At 46.2% G+C, this 15,091-nt stretch overlaps 5 non-coding genes and 1 pseudogene across 5 annotated transcripts; all 6 read right to left on the bottom strand.

Annotated features, from left to right (window-relative positions):
* Positions 1-154: 154 nt before the first annotated feature.
* Positions 155-345, bottom strand: LOC130309985 (U2 spliceosomal RNA). The gene has a single exon (XR_008858553.1). It is a non-coding gene; the product is annotated as a U2 spliceosomal RNA (small nuclear RNA).
* Positions 346-2,437: 2,092 nt separating this feature from the next.
* Positions 2,438-2,628, bottom strand: LOC130309984 (U2 spliceosomal RNA). The gene has a single exon (XR_008858552.1). It is a non-coding gene; the product is annotated as a U2 spliceosomal RNA (small nuclear RNA).
* Positions 2,629-4,719: 2,091 nt separating this feature from the next.
* LOC130309988 (U2 spliceosomal RNA) lies at positions 4,720-4,905 on the bottom strand. Its single transcript, XR_008858557.1, has one exon. It is a non-coding gene; the product is annotated as a U2 spliceosomal RNA (small nuclear RNA).
* A 5,458-nt stretch (positions 4,906-10,363) lies between these two features.
* On the bottom strand, positions 10,364-10,512 carry LOC130309991 (U2 spliceosomal RNA; annotated as a pseudogene).
* A 2,087-nt stretch (positions 10,513-12,599) lies between these two features.
* LOC130309983 (U2 spliceosomal RNA) lies at positions 12,600-12,790 on the bottom strand. The gene has a single exon (XR_008858551.1). It is a non-coding gene; the product is annotated as a U2 spliceosomal RNA (small nuclear RNA).
* A 2,089-nt stretch (positions 12,791-14,879) lies between these two features.
* Positions 14,880-15,070, bottom strand: LOC130309963 (U2 spliceosomal RNA). Its single transcript, XR_008858531.1, has one exon. It is a non-coding gene; the product is annotated as a U2 spliceosomal RNA (small nuclear RNA).
* Between the last annotated feature and the right edge of the window lie 21 nt (positions 15,071-15,091).

The raw sequence follows: 15,091 nt of genomic DNA, 5'->3' as shown, positions 1-15,091 counted from the left end.
AGACACAAGCAGAAGCAGAAGCAGCAGAAGCAGCAGCAGCACCACCTTTTGTTTTTTGGCTGCAGCAGCAGCAAGGCCCACAGGGCTGGCTAGCTGGCTAGCCAGCAAGCAGGTAGCAATGAAAGTAGGAATCTTTCTTTTTAACCCTGTAAGGGGGTGGTGCACTGTACCCGAAGATACTGCCATATCGGGTCAATGCATAGGGCGACGGAAGCAAGCTTCGAAATCGGCCCCCGTTCTCAAAAATCCATTTAATATATGGTCCCCAGATAGGGGACGTATCAGATATTAAACTGATAAGAACAGATACTACACTTGATCTTAGCCAAAAGGCCGAGAAGCGATAACCGTGAAAGGGGCGGGCCCAACAAGGTCCCCTTCATGGGCACTATCACTGCTTGCTGTCAGGGAGGCTGCCAGACAATTTTCCATGCACACTCTGGGCTGGGGGGCAGTCAACCACCAGTACACACAGCAGAACCTAAACCCATACCATTATTGCTAAGCAGCAAGACAGGGGCCCATTGCACTCCCACGGGGCCTTTTTAAATGCAATCCATAACCCGGATTTGCCAGGAACCCTTCTTACTCCTCCTACTTGCATGTGACACTGGGCTTAGGATCTGCATAGGAAACACACACACAAGCACACACCTACCTTTGTTGCCTGCAGATGCCTCCTTGGCTGTCCCCAAACGGTATCAAACCAACACCCACGGGAAGCTGTAAGCATAGAGGACATGCCTGCACCCCATTGGACTTACCTGTGTGGGTTAAATCCGGGTTATTTGACAACCTATGGCGGTGATGGTTCTGCTCAGGCAGAGCAGTGCTGATGCTCCTCATAAAGCTGTCGCTGCTGTGAAGGTTCTAGGTGACATCACAAATCCCTTTGGTTACATACACAACAAAGCTGGGTTGTTGTTGTTTACACTCTGCAAGGCCTGTGGAAGTGAGTGACATCATAGCACTGTAGTTCTGAGGGTTCAAGATGGATGCAACAATCTCCTGTTGCTTCTATGAAGGCCGTAATAGACGACATCACCAAACAGCTCCATAGTCACATACACAGCAAAGGAGAGATGTTGTTTACACCTAGTGATGTCAGTGGTATTGAGTGACATCACAGCACAGTGCTAAGGCTCCTGGGCCTGGACACAGCAGCGGCTGCAATATCTCAACGGAGAATACGTTTATATCTATGTGTGTGTGTGCGCATATATATATATATATATATATATATATATATATATATATATATATTTCTCCGCCGAAATCACTTTTAAACCCATTTCCACCTTTTTTTCCCTTCTCTTCCTCTTACTTTTTTTTCACGTTTTTTTACGTTTTTCTCCTTTTCGCCTCTTTTCTGGGCGTATTCTTCTTCTTTTTCTTCTTTTTTTTCGTCTAATGCATACCCCATCAGTGCAGCAATGCTTATTCAATACCGCCAGCAGATGGAGACACTGGGGGATAATTTTCTAAGGATTTATACTGATTTTTCCTGTCTGAATTTGTCGCACAGAAAGTTGCAGGCCAAATATGTGTGACATTTCTGCGACTTTAGCTTCTAGAGCATTTTTACAACATTATACATAGGTGCTGAATACATAAAAAGCGACTGTTCAGCGACAGACAAGTCGCATCGGCTGAAAGTAGGCCAGAATGTCAGTCCATGTTGGAGCAGGTTTAGATACAGTCTAAAGCATAGATCTCAAAGTCTGTGCACAGAATTTAGCAAGGGCCTCGCACCTTCTGATGCATCAGGTAGGTGCACAATAGCATAGCCTAACCCTCTGTACTTTGGTCTATATTGATGCGGGACATAGACAGCCAGCTGATGACCAATCCATTAGTGCAATGGATGGCTGGAAGCATTTGTCTTTGCCTTTGCAATACCACAGAAGCAATGCATGGTCAATGTACAGCAATGACACACCTGTGTGAACAGCCAGGAGACCCCCCCCCCCCCCCATGTTATGTTACATAGTTACATAGTTAGTACGGTCGAAAAAAGACATATGTCCATCACGTTCAACCAGGGAATTAAGGGGTAGGGGTGTGGCGCGATATTGGGGAAGGGATGAGATTTTATATTTCTTCATAAGCATTAATCTTATTTTGTCAATTAGGAACATTCAGCACCCACCCGCTATCAAGGCAGCTGCCTATCATGTCATGCCCTACCTGCACAGGTGTGCTGGCTACTCAAATGATCCAATTAAGGAGGCCATTTAGTCAGCAGCAGCAGAAGTCCTGTGCCTGGACGCTCCAACAGGGGCCAGACACAAGCAGAAGCAGAAGCAGCAGAAGCAGCAGCAGCACCACCTTTTGTTTTTTGGCTGCAGCAGCAGCAAGGCCCACAGGGCTGGCTAGCTGGCTAGCCAGCAAGCAGGTAGCAATGAAAGTAGGAATCTTTCTTTTTAACCCTGTAAGGGGGTGGTGCACTGTACCCGAAGATACTGCCATATCGGGTCAATGCATAGGGCGACGGAAGCAAGCTTCGAAATCGGCCCCCGTTCTCAAAAATCCATTTAATATATGGTCCCCAGATAGGGGACGTATCAGATATTAAACTGATAAGAACAGATACTACACTTGATCTTAGCCAAAAGGCCGAGAAGCGATAACCGTGAAAGGGGCGGGCCCAACAAGGTCCCCTTCATGGGCACTATCACTGCTTGCTGTCAGGGAGGCTGCCAGACAATTTTCCATGCACACTCTGGGCTGGGGGGCAGTCAACCACCAGTACACACAGCAGAACCTAAACCCATACCATTATTGCTAAGCAGCAAGACAGGGGCCCATTGCACTCCCACGGGGCCTTTTTAAATGCAATCCATAACCCGGATTTGCCAGGAACCCTTCTTACTCCTCCTACTTGCATGTGACACTGGGCTTAGGATCTGCATAGGAAACACACACACAAGCACACACCTACCTTTGTTGCCTGCAGATGCCTCCTTGGCTGTCCCCAAACGGTATCAAACCAACACCCACGGGAAGCTGTAAGCATAGAGGACATGCCTGCACCCCATTGGACTTACCTGTGTGGGTTAAATCCGGGTTATTTGACAACCTATGGCGGTGATGGTTCTGCTCAGGCAGAGCAGTGCTGATGCTCCTCATAAAGCTGTCGCTGCTGTGAAGGTTCTAGGTGACATCACAAATCCCTTTGGTTACATACACAACAAAGCTGGGTTGTTGTTGTTTACACTCTGCAAGGCCTGTGGAAGTGAGTGACATCATAGCACTGTAGTTCTGAGGGTTCAAGATGGATGCAACAATCTCCTGTTGCTTCTATGAAGGCCGTAATAGACGACATCACCAAACAGCTCCATAGTCACATACACAGCAAAGGAGAGATGTTGTTTACACCTAGTGATGTCAGTGGTATTGAGTGACATCACAGCACAGTGCTAAGGCTCCTGGGCCTGGACACAGCAGCGGCTGCAATATCTCAACGGAGAATACGTTTATATCTATGTGTGTGTGTGCGCATATATATATATATATATATATATATATATATATATATATATATTTCTCCGCCGAAATCACTTTTAAACCCATTTCCACCTTTTTTTCCCTTCTCTTCCTCTTACTTTTTTTTCACGTTTTTTTACGTTTTTCTCCTTTTCGCCTCTTTTCTGGGCGTATTATTCTTCTTTTTCTTCTTTTTTTTCGTCTAATGCATACCCCATCAGTGCAGCAATGCTTATTCAATACCGCCAGCAGATGGAGACACTGGGGGATAATTTTCTAAGGATTTATACTGATTTTTCCTGTCTGAATTTGTCGCACAGAAAGTTGCAGGCCAAATATGTGTGACATTTCTGCGACTTTAGCTTCTAGAGCATTTTTACAACATTATACATAGGTGCTGAATACATAAAAAGCGACTGTTCAGCGACAGACAAGTCGCATCGGCTGAAAGTAGGCCAGAATGTCAGTCCATGTTGGAGCAGGTTTAGATACAGTCTAAAGCATAGATCTCAAAGTCTGTGCACAGAATTTAGCAAGGGCCTCGCACCTTCTGATGCATCAGGTAGGTGCACAATAGCATAGCCTAACCCTCTGTACTTTGGTCTATATTGATGCGGGACATAGACAGCCAGCTGATGACCAATCCATTAGTGCAATGGATGGCTGGAAGCATTTGTCTTTGCCTTTGCAATACCACAGAAGCAATGCATGGTCAATGTACAGCAATGACACACCTGTGTGAACAGCCAGGAGACCCCCCCCCCCCCCCCATGTTATGTTACATAGTTACATAGTTAGTACGGTCGAAAAAAGACATATGTCCATCACGTTCAACCAGGGAATTAAGGGGTAGGGGTGTGGCGCGATATTGGGGAAGGGATGAGATTTTATATTTCTTCATAAGCATTAATCTTATTTTGTCAATTAGGAACATTCAGCACCCACCCGCTATCAAGGCAGCTGCCTATCATGTCATGCCCTACCTGCACAGGTGTGCTGGCTACTCAAATGATCCAATTAAGGAGGCCATTTAGTCAGCAGCAGCAGAAGTCCTGTGCCTGGACGCTCCAACAGGGGCCAGACACAAGCAGAAGCAGAAGCAGCAGAAGCAGCAGCAGCACCACCTTTTGTTTTTTGGCTGCAGCAGCAGCAAGGCCCACAGGGCTGGCTAGCTGGCTAGCCAGCAAGCAGGTAGCAATGAAAGTAGGAATCTTTCTTTTTAACCCTGTAAGGGGGTGGTGCACTGTACCCGAAGATACTGCCATATCGGGTCAATGCATAGGGCGACGGAAGCAAGCTTCGAAATCGGCCCCCGTTCTCAAAAATCCATTTAATATATGGTCCCCAGATAGGGGACGTATCAGATATTAAACTGATAAGAACAGATAAGGTTTCAACAAAATTTTATTGAATAAATAAGAAACCATACAGAATTTAAAATGCAAAATAATAAAAGGTTCACAAAAGTTTTAAAATACAAATAATAAAACCAGTAATAAAAGGAGAAAAAATAGAAATGGCAGGATAAAACATTATACAAATGTCATAAAACCTGATTATATTGTTATTTCGTTCCATAGAGGCAGACACCACATGGATGCTGCCTCGCTGGCCCCCAACTGTTTCTTGTCTCTTAGGTAATAGATGTACATCTCACTCAGGGCCAGCTTTATACAGTTTTTAACATCAATAAAATCATGTTTAAAAAGTAAGATGTTCCTAACTTTCCAGATGGCATTTTTAAAACAATTAATAATCATCCAGCAGATCATCTGCTGTTTAAAATTGGGGCAGTTAAAAAGACCATAAAAGACACATTCGTGATTAAAATCTTTTAGGCCGCAGGCCCACTTCAAAAGTGGGCCTACCTTCCTCCAAAGCTCCCGTGCAAAAGGGCAGTTCCAAAATATGTGCAGCACCGTTTCGTCCACTCCGCAGCCATCTCTCGGGCACTTGGCTCTCGCCACCAGTCCTCGCCTGTGCTGGAACTCACGAGTAGGGAGGCACTGGTGGACGATTGCCCAGGCAAGATCCCTGTGTACATTCGCCAGAAACTTCCCGTACACGTTCCGCCATACCTTTTTGGATCTTGCCTGTGTGAAATTGGACACTGCCAGGGTAACCTCACTCCGCCTGAGGACCTTTGATACCTTTCTCTGGTCCCCCAGTATGTCAGGCTCCAAATCTTGGAGACCTAGGAGCCTGACTGTCTTTTCCAACACCACATAATGTTTTGGGGGACACAGAAGCACCGGAGCGTTCAGAGGGATGCGCAACCATCTTTTAAAAACCATGCCCGTAGCGTACCTTAAAAAGCAGCTAAAAATGCCATCGGATTTAATAATTTTAAAACAGAAACAGAAATACTTTATGTAAAAGAAAGTAAAAAGGTTAGGAACATCTTTCCCGCCATTATCTTTACTTTTGTACATAAAATCACGCTTTAATTTCTCCATTTTTGAACCCCATAAAAAAGTAAAAACAATTCTAGTTACTTTTTTAATGTATAAAATAGATGGAGGAAATACCATGGCAATGTATAGCATAATAGGGAGTAAAACCATCTTTATTATTAAAATCTTCCCCTCCATGGTAAGGTTTCTAAGATTCCACATTAAAATCTTCTTCTCCATCTTAGCTATAGCTGAATCCCAGTTAGGGCTCCCATCATTGACCTGGTTAAAAACAATACCTAAAACTTTAATTTGATCCTGTTGCATTGTGACTCCTGGGGTGATGGATGAATCCCAGGAGCCAATATAAAAACAGTCACATTTATCTGTGTTTAGCTTAAAACCAGAGACCTCGCAGAAATAGCTGGTGTTCCTCAATGCCCCCCTCATGGATGGAGAGTCCGGGCACAGTATGGTGACATCATCCATGTACCCCAACACCTTTAGATGGGTCCCTCCTCCACCAGGTATCGGTACGCCTCTTACTACCCGGTCTTTTCTGAGGAGGGCCATCAGTGGTTCGATTGCGCAAATAAAAAGGAGTGGGGACAGGGGGCAGCCCTGTTTGACACCTGATAAAAGAGGAACACCGCTGGTTAAAAAGCCATTAACAGAGACTTGACTAAAACAGGATCGGTATAAAAGCATGATTCGGCTTAAAATCGTTTCAGGCACTGCCATCTTTTTAAGAACTAAAAACAGGTATTCATGGGAGACCCTATCAAAGGCTTTTTCAAAGTCTAAGGATAAAATTGCTACAGTTTGATTTCTATCCTTAAAATACCATAAAACATCTCTTAAAATATTTAGGGATTCAGCTATAGACCTTCCAGGTACCCCACAAACCTGATTTGGGTGAATTAATTTATGAATAAAAGGTTTAAAACGGACAGCTAATAACTTGGCTAAAACTTTATAATCGACATTTAAAAGTGTGATGGGGCGCCAATTTTTTAGCATATCCTTTTCACCCTTTTTAAAAAGTAATGATACAATCCCCCTCCTCCAGGAAGGGGGAAGTTCATTAACAATAAAAGTTTCTTTATACAATAAAACCATATCATCCTTTAAAATATCCCAAAAAGCTAAATAAAATTCGATGGGTAAACCATCTTCCCCAGGGGCCTTCCCACTAGAAAAACTTTTAAAAACAAATAAAAGTTCATCTAAGTTAAGATCACGGGATAAAACCTCCTGGTCTAAAACATCTAGCTTAAAATCAAGGGAATTAAGAACATGTTCTAAAAAGGATGGATTAAGATCTTTCTTATTAAAAAGAAGCTGGTAGAAGTTAAAAACTGCATCTAACATGCCTTTTGGAGTGGATTTACCCTCAAGGTTTTGGATGATATCCCTCCTATTCATCACTTTTTTAAAAAAGAAACGGGAACATTTCTCGCCCTCCTCCAGGTGCTGCACATGCGAGTTAAAAATGATTTGTTTCCCTTTCTTTTCTATGGCATGTTTTATTTCAGTTTTAAGGTTTAAAATATCATTTTCTACATCCATACCAGCTTCTTTCAATTTAAAAAGTACATTTAAACGCATGTTAAGAACATAAAACCACTGTTTTTCCATTTTTGCCTTCTTCTTACCTGCTTTGATAAAAAAAAATCTGATTTTAGATTTGGTGCCCTCCCACCAGTGCAGCATAGGCTCGTGGGGTTTTCTTTGTGATTGCCAGCACTGGTAGGTCCGCACAAACTCCTCTTTTATCTCAGGGTCCTCTAGGAGTGTGGTGTTTAATCTCCAGAGGCCCCTTTTTGCTTTTTGCTCCCCCTCTAGCTCCAGGCCCACCAAGAGGAGCTTATGATCAGAGAAGATATTCTGCTCGAGCGTGCATTTCAGGGGTTTAAAAGCTCTAGAGGAAAAAATAAAATCGATTCTGGAGCTCACTCTTCCATTGGACCATGTGGCGCCCGGGTCCTCCGGCAAGAGATCCTTCCAGCAATCTTTCAAATTAAAATCATCAATAAAATTTTTAAGCAGGTAAGAAGTGCGGTCTTTACGATTAATATCCCCACCCTGCCGGTGTTCCCCATCACGTATGCAGTTAAAATCACCTCCCACCAGCAGGGGGGAAGACCCAACACAAAACAGTGGTAAAATTTCAAATAGTTCTGCCCGCTCCTGTTTATCAGGAGGGGCATACACATTTAAAACACGAATTAAAAGTCCATTAAAATATAGATGAATTAAAAGAGCTCTGCCAGGCACAATCTCAGTTACTGTATGAATAGAAAAGGACTGGCCTCGGCAGAGCAGCCCAACACCCACAGAACGACAGTCATTTGCACCGGACCATATGGATGGGCCCAGCTTCCAGTCTTCTTTTAAGTCTTTATAGTCCATTTTACTAGGGATTCCACATTCTTGTAGCAGGCAAAGGTCAAAGTCACATGTCTCTAGATAAGAAAATAAAGCAGCCCTGCGATCAGGGCTCTTTAAGGACCTCACATTGAGTGAGGCAATTTTTACAGGGATAGGCATAGTTTATGGAGAGTCCGTGCTTGGAGAATCAAAGTCAATAATAAGCTGCGTACCGTCATCCCCCGCCTGCGGGGTCATCAGCTCCTTGATGTTCTGAGGGTCGGAGCTTGAGATCGATGATGCCCCGACCCTGAGCTCGCTCTCGTCCGAACTACGGCACGCCGCTTTCCTTTGAATGTCTTCCTCTTCTTCTTCTCTTTGTCTTTTAAATGTCACACTGCTGTCCATATCCTCTGTGTTGCTCTCACTCGATGTAATCTCTGGCCCCCGGCTGATGGATCTGCGTCTTCTTTCATCATTTGACGACTGGAACTGCTGCACAGGGGCCTGTGAGGCCTCTTTTCCGGAACCTTTGCCGCTACCTTGGGAAGTTTTCATCGCTTGTTCCCCAGCAAGCGTTGCTGAGGACTGTTGCTCCAACTTCCCCATCGATCGACGATGGCCAGTTTTACCCACCGGGTCCACTGCTGGCGGGGCAGCAAACCCTGGTTTGGCGCCACTTGTCTTCTTGGCCCTGTCCTGTATAGGCGGAGTAACAGGACCGGGCTCAGACCTGGCCACCTGGCTCCCCTTCCGGCGGGCTTTCACCGGGGCCTCTTCGTCCGGAGCAGGGCGACCCTGGGCCAAGCCAGTACCTGGCTTATGCTGTAATTTTGGGTCCACCTTTGCCCCCACCGAGGCCCGTCGGCTGCCACCCGCCACAGGTGAGCCCCCTTCAGAAGTTTCGGCGGGCTCTTGAGCCAGGTAGGAAGTCGATCGACGTCTTTCAATTTCCCGGGCAGTAAACTCGATCACCCGCCCGGGCTTCGTGGAATCCCCATGGCCTCCCCCTAGCACTACCACCGGTGGGCCCCCCGATGGAGCACCAGAGGTCTTGGGCCTGGACCCATCAGTACCTGCCATCTGGGGTTTGGGCATCTTAAAAAAGGACGTCTTTTGTCCTGTCCCCTCTTTGGGTGGGCCCAGCCTTGACCCACCCATCGTAGTTTTTGCTTTATGGGGACAGGAATTAAAATCGTGATTTTCCTCTCCGCAGAGGTTGCACCTTATCGAATGGCTACATCTTGAGGCTATGTGACCTTCTTGGCCACACCTATTGCAGCGAATCACACGCTCCGCGCCGCAGGTCTCCTGGGTGTGGCCAAACCTCAAGCAATTTCGGCAATACATAGGCATTTGAGGATAGAACAGGAAGCCCCGAACTCTCCCGATGGCAAAATTTGGGGGCGGATGGCAAAGACCCCCAATACCACCGGGATCCTTACGGAGCTTGACCCAGAACTTCCTCTTGCCGTTCCAGAACCGCACGGAGTTCAAGATTTTGTTTGCGAACCGCACCTCTTCGCAGTATCGCCGAAGAAAAGTGGCTATATCCTCCGTGGTCACATGAGGGCTGTGCATAGCCACCACCAACGGTATATGTTCCTCACCATAGAGGAACTGGAACGAAAGACCGTCGAGTCGATCGTCCCTCTGGTCCGCACCAGACAAGGTTGCATAGATGTTATCGCAACACGCCGTGGCCGTGAAGGTGACGGTATACAGGCCACGGCTTTCCTGGTCATTTAGACACAGGATGTCCTCCCTATTGAGGCGGAAGTAGTCAAGAAGAATCACCTCCGCAATGAAGCGGAGGTTCTTCAACTGACGATGGCTCTCCGACACCTCTATGCGGATGGTATTTCGCATCGACATTTCCCCAGAGGGGAAAGCCCAGGAGAACGGCATCTTCCACACCCAGGGACTAAGCCCCTTCCCCAATAGCAGCAGGGGCTCGGAATCCCGTTATAAAAGCGGAACCCTTACCCAAGGCAGAGGTCGGGGGTACCCTAGGTGCTTCCGAAGCTACAGGTAACGCTCAACGTACCGAAAATGCCTTCTGAGACACAAGGTCCCAGAGACAGGGGGATCGCAACCCGTTGTCTGTGGACTAAGCCCGCTCCCCAATAGCAGCAAGGGGGTGAAGTCGCTCCGTAAGGAGAGACAATCCCCCAAGGCCGAGAAGCGGGGTACCACAGACACCTTCCGACCAGACCAAATGCAGATACTACACTTGATCTTAGCCAAAAGGCCGAGAAGCGATAACCGTGAAAGGGGCGGGCCCAACAAGGTCCCCTTCATGGGCACTATCACTGCTTGCTGTCAGGGAGGCTGCCAGACAATTTTCCATGCACACTCTGGGCTGGGGGGCAGTCAACCACCAGTACACACAGCAGAACCTAAACCCATACCATTATTGCTAAGCAGCAAGACAGGGGCCCATTGCACTCCCACGGGGCCTTTTTAAATGCAATCCATAACCCGGATTTGCCAGGAACCCTTCTTACTCCTCCTACTTGCATGTGACACTGGGCTTAGGATCTGCATAGGAAACACACACACAAGCACACACCTACCTTTGTTGCCTGCAGATGCCTCCTTGGCTGTCCCCAAACGGTATCAAACCAACACCCACGGGAAGCTGTAAGCATAGAGGACATGCCTGCACCCCATTGGACTTACCTGTGTGGGTTAAATCCGGGTTATTTGACAACCTATGGCGGTGATGGTTCTGCTCAGGCAGAGCAGTGCTGATGCTCCTCATAAAGCTGTCGCTGCTGTGAAGGTTCTAGGTGACATCACAAATCCCTTTGGTTACATACACAACAAAGCTGGGTTGTTGTTGTTTACACTCTGCAAGGCCTGTGGAAGTGAGTGACATCATAGCACTGTAGTTCTGAGGGTTCAAGATGGATGCAACAATCTCCTGTTGCTTCTATGAAGGCCGTAATAGACGACATCACCAAACAGCTCCATAGTCACATACACAGCAAAGGAGAGATGTTGTTTACACCTAGTGATGTCAGTGGTATTGAGTGACATCACAGCACAGTGCTAAGGCTCCTGGGCCTGGACACAGCAGCGGCTGCAATATCTCAACGGAGAATACGTTTATATCTATGTGTGTGTGTGCGCATATATATATATATATATATATATATATATATATATATATTTCTCCGCCGAAATCACTTTTAAACCCATTTCCACCTTTTTTTCCCTTCTCTTCCTCTTACTTTTTTTTCACGTTTTTTTACGTTTTTCTCCTTTTCGCCTCTTTTCTGGGCGTATTCTTCTTCTTTTTCTTCTTTTTTTTCGTCTAATGCATACCCCATCAGTGCAGCAATGCTTATTCAATACCGCCAGCAGATGGAGACACTGGGGGATAATTTTCTAAGGATTTATACTGATTTTTCCTGTCTGAATTTGTCGCACAGAAAGTTGCAGGCCAAATATGTGTGACATTTCTGCGACTTTAGCTTCTAGAGCATTTTTACAACATTATACATAGGTGCTGAATACATAAAAAGCGACTGTTCAGCGACAGACAAGTCGCATCGGCTGAAAGTAGGCCAGAATGTCAGTCCATGTTGGAGCAGGTTTAGATACAGTCTAAAGCATAGATCTCAAAGTCTGTGCACAGAATTTAGCAAGGGCCTCGCACCTTCTGATGCATCAGGTAGGTGCACAATAGCATAGCCTAACCCTCTGTACTTTGGTCTATATTGATGCGGGACATAGACAGCCAGCTGATGACCAATCCATTAGTGCAATGGATGGCTGGAAGCATTTGTCTTTGCCTTTGCAATACCACAGAAGCAATGCATGGTCAATGTACAGCAATGACACACCTGTGTGAACAGCCAGGAGACCCCCCCCCCCCCCCCATGTTATGTTACATAGTTACATAGTTAGTACGGTCGAAAAAAGACATATGTCCATCACGTTCAACCAGGGAATTAAGGGGTAGGGGTGTGGCGCGATATTGGGGAAGGGATGAGATTTTATATTTCTTCATAAGCATTAATCTTATTTTGTCAATTAGGAACATTCAGCACCCACCCGCTATCAAGGCAGCTGCCTATCATGTCATGCCCTACCTGCACAGGTGTGCTGGCTACTCAAATGATCCAATTAAGGAGGCCATTTAGTCAGCAGCAGCAGAAGTCCTGTGCCTGGACGCTCCAACAGGGGCCAGACACAAGCAGAAGCAGAAGCAGCAGAAGCAGCAGCAGCACCACCTTTTGTTTTTTGGCTGCAGCAGCAGCAAGGCCCACAGGGCTGGCTAGCTGGCTAGCCAGCAAGCAGGTAGCAATGAAAGTAGGAATCTTTCTTTTTAACCCTGTAAGGGGGTGGTGCACTGTACCCGAAGATACTGCCATATCGGGTCAATGCATAGGGCGACGGAAGCAAGCTTCGAAATCGGCCCCCGTTCTCAAAAATCCATTTAATATATGGTCCCCAGATAGGGGACGTATCAGATATTAAACTGATAAGAACAGATACTACACTTGATCTTAGCCAAAAGGCCGAGAAGCGATAACCGTGAAAGGGGCGGGCCCAACAAGGTCCCCTTCATGGGCACTATCACTGCTTGCTGTCAGGGAGGCTGCCAGACAATTTTCCATGCACACTCTGGGCTGGGGGGCAGTCAACCACCAGTACACACAGCAGAACCTAAACCCATACCATTATTGCTAAGCAGCAAGACAGGGGCCCATTGCACTCCCACGGGGCCTTTTTAAATGCAATCCATAACCCGGATTTGCCAGGAACCCTTCTTACTCCTCCTACTTGCATGTGACACTGGGCTTAGGATCTGCATAGGAAACACACACACAAGCACACACCTACCTTTGTTGCCTGCAGATGCCTCCTTGGCTGTCCCCAAACGGTATCAAACCAACACCCACGGGAAGCTGTAAGCATAGAGGACATGCCTGCACCCCATTGGACTTACCTGTGTGGGTTAAATCCGGGTTATTTGACAACCTATGGCGGTGATGGTTCTGCTCAGGCAGAGCAGTGCTGATGCTCCTCATAAAGCTGTCGCTGCTGTGAAGGTTCTAGGTGACATCACAAATCCCTTTGGTTACATACACAACAAAGCTGGGTTGTTGTTGTTTACACTCTGCAAGGCCTGTGGAAGTGAGTGACATCATAGCACTGTAGTTCTGAGGGTTCAAGATGGATGCAACAATCTCCTGTTGCTTCTATGAAGGCCGTAATAGACGACATCACCAAACAGCTCCATAGTCACATACACAGCAAAGGAGAGATGTTGTTTACACCTAGTGATGTCAGTGGTATTGAGTGACATCACAGCACAGTGCTAAGGCTCCTGGGCCTGGACACAGCAGCGGCTGCAATATCTCAACGGAGAATACGTTTATATCTATGTGTGTGTGTGCGCATATATATATATATATATATATATATATATATATATATATATATATATATATTTCTCCGCCGAAATCACTTTTAAACCCATTTCCACCTTTTTTTCCCTTCTCTTCCTCTTACTTTTTTTTCACGTTTTTTTACGTTTTTCTCCTTTTCGCCTCTTTTCTGGGCGTATTATTCTTCTTTTTCTTCTTTTTTTTCGTCTAATGCATACCCCATCAGTGCAGCAATGCTTATTCAATACCGCCAGCAGATGGAGACACTGGGGGATACTTTTCTAAGGATTTATACTGATTTTTCCTGTCTGAATTTGTCGCACAGAAAGTTGCAGGCCAAATATGTGTGACATTTCTGCGACTTTAGCTTCTAGAGCATTTTTACAACATTATACATAGGTGCTGAATACATAAAAAGCGACTGTTCAGCGACAGACAAGTCGCATCGGCTGAAAGTAGGCCAGAATGTCAGTCCATGTTGGAGCAGGTTTAGATACAGTCTAAAGCATAGATCTCAAAGTCTGTGCACAGAATTTAGCAAGGGCCTCGCACCTTCTGATGCATCAGGTAGGTGCACAATAGCATAGCCTAACCCTCTGTACTTTGGTCTATATTGATGCGGGACATAGACAGCCAGCTGATGACCAATCCATTAGTGCAATGGATGGCTGGAAGCATTTGTCTTTGCCTTTGCAATACCACAGAAGCAATGCATGGTCAATGTACAGCAATGACACACCTGTGTGAACAGCCAGGAGACCCCCCCCCCCCATGTTATGTTACATAGTTACATAGTTAGTACGGTCGAAAAAAGACATATGTCCATCAAGTTCAACCAGGGAATTAAGGGGTAGGGGTGTGGCGCGATATTGGGGAAGGGATGAGATTTTATATTTCTTCATAAGCATTAATCTTATTTTGTCAATTAGGAACATTCAGCACCCACCCGCTATCAAGGCAGCTGCCTATCATGTCATGCCCTACCTGCACAGGTGTGCTGGCTACTCAAATGATCCAATTAAGGAGGCCATTTAGTCAGCAGCAGCAGAAGTCCTGTGCCTGGACGCTCCAACAGCGGCCAGACACAAGCAGAAGCAGCAGAAGCAGCAGCAGCAGCACCACCTTTTGTTTTTTGGCTGCAGCAGCAAGGCCCACAGGGCTGGCTAGCTGGCTAGCCAGCAAGCAGGTAGCAATGAAAGTAGGAATCTTTCTTTTTAACCCTGTAAGGGGGTGGTGCACTGTACCCGAAGATACTGCCATATCGGGTCAATGCATAGGGCGACGGAAGCAAGCTTCGAAATCGGCCCCTGTTCTCAAAAATCCATTTAATATATGGTCCCCAGATAGGGGACGTATCAGATATTAAACTGATAAGAACAGATACTACACTTGATCTTAGCCAAAAGGCCGAGAAGCGATAACCGTGAAAGGGGCGGGCCC

Source organism: Hyla sarda, unplaced genomic scaffold, assembly GCF_029499605.1.
Source record: "Hyla sarda isolate aHylSar1 unplaced genomic scaffold, aHylSar1.hap1 scaffold_1544, whole genome shotgun sequence".
Taxonomy (NCBI): Eukaryota; Metazoa; Chordata; class Amphibia; order Anura; family Hylidae; genus Hyla; species Hyla sarda.
This window is presented reverse-complemented; position numbering and strand designations above follow the sequence as displayed.